This window comes from Pinus tabuliformis, chromosome 4_2, assembly GCF_031772625.1.
Source record: "Pinus tabuliformis cultivar Carrire ecotype Pingquan chromosome 4_2, CPIR1, whole genome shotgun sequence".
In the NCBI taxonomy this organism is placed as follows: Eukaryota; Viridiplantae; Streptophyta; class Pinopsida; order Pinales; family Pinaceae; genus Pinus; species Pinus tabuliformis.
Window position 1 is genome coordinate 346425337 of NC_142304.1, and position 6955 is coordinate 346432291.

The following is a 6955-nucleotide window of genomic DNA, read 5'->3' on the forward strand; positions in this document are numbered from 1 at the left end:
AGCACACGAAGCAAAAATCAGCTTGATCCTCCCCAAACTACCCCTAAGCAGAAGAGCGCAAACCCTACAACAAAAGATAAAGTCGCAACAAAGAAAACAACTACTAAAGCGACTCAATCTACCCCAGTCTGAGCAGATCAAGCAACTCCATCAAAAATACTGATAGAGTCGGATGAATTGGAGTACAATATTATTGATGACATGAAAAAGACTAGGGCTAATATTACCCTTTATGAATTGAGCAAATTGAAGCATCAACAGAAGATAATGATGAAAGAATTACATGTTGTGCCTATTGTACCTTTGCCTACCTCTGTACTCTCTCAAGCTTCCCATAACATGGGAAGACCTCCAACTAACGCGATCAATAAGATTGATCCAAATGATATCGCCTTGATCGGAGGAAGATCAAGATCTCACACTCCCCCGTTTCTTCTCACTTACGAGATTTTCAACAAAAACGTGCACAATTGTTTGGTAGATTCCGGTGCTTCATCGAATATTTTACCCAGATCAATATGTGCTAAGTTAAATGTTCAACCACAAAAATCCGCAGTGCGCATAGTTCAGCTTGATCGATCTCAAGTCGAAGTGATTGGTGAAATTAATCAAGTAACCATAAGATTGTCATCTAACCCGAAGGTATGTCAGGTTATTGACATTCTAGTGGCTGATATCCCAGAATTCTATGGCTTAATTCTTAGCAGGGATTGGTCCAAGAAACTCCATGGATACTTTGCAACTGATTGGTCGCACATGTGGTTACCCTACAACGGTAAACCAAATCAAATAAAGGTTGAACGAGAGCTACACCAGAAGTACATAGTAACAGAATTAGAGGGAGAAAATGAAGTGGTATCGTATAACAGCAATATCATAGGCAATTACTCGGTAGATTCTTTCCTCGATAATTTCAATGCTCACCCATCACCTTACTTAGAAAATTCAGTTTTGTCCCAAGTCGAAAATTTTTCCCAAACTGATAGTTCAAAGTGTGTTAATTTTGTAGATGAACCTGTAAATACATCTTTGTTTTGGAAATTATATTTCGATGGCTCTAAATCTAACGAAGGAGCAGGAGCAAGATGCATTCTGATTAGTCCAGAAGGAAACAAAACCATGCTTACTTGCAAACTCGAATTCAATTGCACAAACAATACAGCAGAATATGAGGCATTGGTGCAAGGCCTATACAAAGAAATCGGGTTAAACGTCAAGTATCTTCAAGTCTTTGGAGACTCTGAGATTATCGTCAAACAAGTACGTAACACTATACATTTCCTATCAGGTCATTTAAAACACTATCAATCTTTAGTACAAGATCTGACTGAGCATTTCATAGCATTTAATATTTCTTCAATCCCGAGCCTCCAAAACGCAAGCGCGGACCTTTTGGCTAACGTAGCCTCTAGGCTTATTCCCTCCGAAGACTTTAGTCTAGATAGATTCTCAATAGAATTAATCTTTAGACCGTCCATCACTGACAACATTACAAATTGGAGAGTATTCAATGACGATCCTGATATTGTAAATTTCCTCACTTCTGAAGGATCCTACTCCAATCAGATAATTGACGAAGACCATCACGATCGACAGATACAACGAAATAGCACTGATAATGCTATACCTAAATCGGTGGTTAATTTAGAAGACTTATACGATTTGAAAAAGCGGTTTAAAAGGTCTACCAATTCAAAGCTCCACAGTTCAACTCTAAACTACGAATTAGTAAACATAGGAACCGATGATAAACCACAAAACGTTAATCTAGGCATCGGCCTAGTCCCTGAAGAAAAACTAGCATATATTCGTCTTTTGAGACAATATAAAAATGTTTTTGCCTGGAATTACGATGAGCTGAAGATGTATGACACTTCTATCATTCAGCATACTATTCCTATGATTGACAGCGAAAAACTGTCCAACAGAAACTGAGAAAGATCCACCCCAATTTAGAAAATCAGATAAAAACTGAGCTAAATAAGTTATTAAAAGCCAGAATAATTTTTCCCGTCAGACATTCCAAATGGGTCTCCAATATGGTACCCGTTAGAAAGAAAAACGGAGATATTAGAATCTGTATCAATTTTCGGAATCTTAACAAACCTTGTCAAAAAGACAATTTTCCTCTTCCACCTATGGAACAGATATTACAGGCAGTAGCAGGCTCAGAACTGATGTCTTTCTTGGATAGATTTTCAGGATATAATCAAGTGCTGGTGCATCCCAATGATCAGTTGAAAACCACATTCAGAACTAAATGGGGCACATATGCATATCGGAAGATGCCATTTGGTTTGATTAATGTTGGCGCTACATTTCAAAGAGCCATGGACATCGCATTTAAGGGTTTATTCAATAAATCTGTAGTGATTTATTTGGATGATATAACAGTGTACTCCAAGAAGCGAAGAGACCATCTCAAAGATTTAAAACAAATTTTTTAACGATGTTTAAGGTATGGGATTTCACTTAACCCAAAGAAATCTTTTTTTGCATTAAGTGAAGGAAAACTTCTAGGATTCATAGTGTCAAAATCCGGTATTCACATTGATTCTGACAGAATCAAAGAAATCTCTGAAATATCTCTACCTCATAATAAAAAAGCCATGCAATCTTTCCTTGGTCAAATCAATTTTGTAAAGAGATTTGTCCCAAATTTTTCACGAATTGTGTCTCCTTTGCAAACCATGATTAAAAAGAATTCAAATTTCAAATGGGGTCAAGATGAACATGAAGCATTCAACCTGATCAAACAAGCTATTATTAATGCTCCATCTTTAGCAACCCCAAATTTTTCAGAATCTTTTGTTTTATACACATTTGCCTCAGAGAAATCATATGCTGCAATCCTAACTCAAGCAAATCAAGAAAAAGCGGAAGCTCCAATTGCGTTTTTTAGCTCAAATTTACAAGGTGCTGAACTCAATTATTCAGACGTAGAAAAATAGGCCTATGTTGTTTTCAAAGCGATCAAATATTTCAGACCTTTCTTACTCAAAACCCACACTAAGATCATAGTACCATTTCCAGCGGTAAGAAATCTTCTAATACAAAAGGATATGGGCGAGAAAAGAGAAAATTGGATCACTGCTTTACAGGAATACGACCTTGAGATTAAACCAGCAAACATTGTAAGAGGTCAAGGCTTATGCAAAATGTTGTCTGGAGCATCACAAATCTCTGAAATTTCATCCGAAGAGGTAGAAATGTATGAGATAAGCCTAAACGATGTAAAATCATTGTATGCTGATATCATTTATTATCTTAAGAACAGGTATGCTCCATCACACCTGGATCACACTAAGAAAAGAGCTCTGAGATTGAAAGCTAAACAATATCAGCTCATAAATGATATTATTTTTAGAAAGAATTATGATTCTGTTCTTCTTAGATGTCTTGAAAAAACTGAAGCCGAAAATTTTTTGCAGGAACTCCACGATGGACCAACAGGCGGACACTATGCTGGAGATGCTACTGCACATAAAATTTTAACGTGCAGGATATTACTGGCCTACGTTGTTCAAAGATTCACACAGTTACGTGAGGAAATGTCAAGTCTGCCAAGCTACTGTTGGAAGACAAAAGAAGTCGTCCCTGCCACTACAACTGGTAAACATCGAGCAACCATTCAGCCAGTGGGGCTTGGACATAATAGGTGAGATCGTTCCTCACTCTTCTAAGCAGCATAGATACATCCTCACGGAAACAGATTATTTTACTAAATGGGTAGAGGCAGTTCCTCTCAAGACAGCTAATTCTGAAAATATTATCGAATTCATAGATCAATTTATAATCACTAGGTTTGGATTGCCAACGGCTTTAATGTTTGATAATGCATCATACTTTTCTGGAAATGCAATGACTAAGTTCGCACTTAAAAGAGGGTTCAAACTAAAATATTCGGCCAATTACTATCCGCAAGGTAATGGGTTAGCTGAGTCAACAAATAAAAACCTAATCAGGATTATTAAAAGAACAGTTGACCTGAACCAAAAGAATTGGCATAAAGCTTTGGTAAATGCTTTAAGGGCAGATAGAATAACAAAAAAAACTTCGATCGGCACTTCCCCCTTTAATTTAGTTTATGGGAAAGAAGTGGTTCTTCCAACTCACTTAGTCATTCCCTATTTGTCTTTAATACAATACATTGATGAAGTACCTACTTCCTCCATACAACTAAGACAAATGGAAATAATCAAATTAGAAGAGCAACGAGAACAAGCTAAGAAAACCCATGCTCATCATCAAGCGCTAATAAAATCCTCTTTTGATTCAAACATAATGACCAGAAAAAGTTTTCAGATGGGAGATTTAGTTTTAAAATGGGATAAGACTCATGAATAAAAGGGCAAACATACAAAATTTCAAAAGATGTGGCTTGGTCCTTTTCAGATTGTTGAAGTCATAGGTCCATCAACGTTTGTCTTACAGGATCTAGCAGTGTTACGCTAAAATTTGTCACCATGACTATTTGCAGTTAGTATGGCTTCATCAACTGTCATACTATCCTCCTTGGCAAGCCTCATACCTCTGCTCTCCATGTCAAACTCCAAGAAAGAGAGAAAGTCATTAAAAATATATATATCTCTGGGTACGCAGTTTCTCTTAGCCTTACCTGCGTGTACGCACCCCAAGTTCACAATACCTGCGTACTTGTACGCTCTGTCTATAAAGCAATGGGTGCGTACTCCTGTAAAGGTCAAAAGGTGCAAGTTTCACTCCCAAAAAGTTACTTGTGGTCATTTCTAGAGCATTCTAGAAGCTTGTTTGACGTGTATTGAGCGCCTCCAGATGGTTCATGTATCCCTATGAAAGAGGAACTTATCCCATCAAGAGGGGAGCTATCCCATCCAAAGAGGGGCTTATCCCATTGATGGTGGACCTGAATAACTTCCTCTAGAGCACTATAAATACAGGCATTGGGCCAAAGGGAGAAGAGGTTGAAAGCTGAAAATTCCTAAGGGTAGATGCTGCTGGAATTAGGACTCCCTTGTAAAGCTTGAGAGGAGAGATTCCCATCCTTTCCTAGCCTTATTTGAGAGTGGGTAAGCTGATCAAAGTAAAGGAAAACTCTTGCTGGACCCTAGGAGGGACTTGCACAACACCAAGGCTCAGGTTGTAATGGTTCCTTTTGTTTCCTCTTAATACAAATGAACTCATTTTTCTCAACGGATTGTTATTCATGATTTGTTTCATATACTCCTTGGTCTGTATGATGGATATGTATTGTTTTATGATTTTATCAGGTGCTATTTAATCTTTTGGCTTGTTAGTGAATGCAGGTTTCGAAGAGAAGGAGGAGCTCATCCGGATCGGTGAGGCTGGACTACTACAAAGCGTTGGACTAAAGGTATGTTAAGATTCCCTGATTACTTGTATTCTCAATGCATGTTTAGAGAAAGGTAGTGTTTATTTGTCTTGTTTGTCACTAGAAAGCTTTTGCTTCTAGGGAGATCGGTTGTGTCCGCACTATCGACTCTTTCCGCATGACAAAATGGCGACTCCACTGGGGAATCCATTGATGTGAATGTTTTTTCCTTTGTATGAAACTTTGATCTGAGAAAAGTCTTTTTCTTTCTGGTTTTTGGTTGTCTGACTATGTGTTTGGGTGGCTTATCTTAGGGTTAAATTAGATTTTAGTTTTTCTTGGTTTTGTTAGAAGTACGCATCCTCTGCATTGAGCACAGTGCGTACCTGTACACACTGCAGCTTTGTGCACAGAGCGTACCCGCGCCTGTGCAAACAGGTCGCCTACGTACCCTGTCAAACTTAAGAAAATTTCAATTTTCTTCTTTTTTGCCTTTTAGATTTTGTTTTTAATTTGTATTTTCTGCCCAGATCCACTGGTTTTCTGCCATAAATCTTCACCTAAGCTTGTTTTGTCAGTGTCGAGAGTTTTAGTGAAATTCATAGAGATTTTGCTTTAAGGTTTGATTTTTAACTGGTCCTGTAGTGACTTTGGCGTTAGCGGTTGTCAAACTTTGGATCTCCCTGATTTTGTTCAACCCTCTTAGGAGTCGGGCCTGTCATAGAATTCACCCTTGTGAGAGACCTACCTTTGCGTCTTCTCTTTGCGAATCTCGAAAAAGTTTGTTGTTTGAACTTTGAATTTTATTCTTGAGAAAAGAACAAAAGATTTTGATTTTTGTTTTTGACTGGTTTTTGGTTCTGCATTAACTAGTCCTTAGTTACATTTTGACTGAGTAAAACATCCAGGAATCATCTTTAGTAAGCTTTTGACTCGTTAGATTTACTTTTAGGTGCTTTTCTCTTAGATTTGCTTTTGAGTGAAATTGAGTTGATTTGATTGCCATAGCTTTTTTAACTTTGATTTTTGTTAAAGTAAGTTTTACATGCTTTATTAATTAGGAAAAAATACAAAAATATCTTTTGAAGGAAGGTTTGCTTTGGTAGCATTTGAGTCTTTGAAAGAAAAAGGAACTTTCGTGAAGTGATTAGTGGTCATGTGTCGTATCTTTTGAAAAGATAAAGAGTTTGTTTCTTTGTTTTTCATTGCCAAGAAAGTTGTCTTTATATCAAGTTTGCATTCTCCAACTCTCTTAGCTAGGGAATTCATTGAAAAAAGGAAAAATTAGTATAAATCATCCTAAGTGCATCTTTTTAGTGGATTTTGGTCGAGTCTACACACCACCAGTTTCATCTCCACTACCTTTTGTCTTAAAGAAAGCCATAAAAATTAATGCTTAAAGTAAAATCAACTTAGTAACTTTTATTTACTAGGGCTCTGAAACACCAATATAGATCAGGCTAGTGTCTTGGAGTAGGAGAGTAATTAACTCTCCAAGACAGCAAAACCAAACAAGTAGCTCATCTTGTGGTAGGATAAATCCAATTGTTTCATTTTGTACTCAAGGAAAGCTCCCTCTTAAAGGAGAAGCACGAGACGTGTCCCGAACCAGTGATTGGATCAATCCTCCTTCATTGGGAAAGG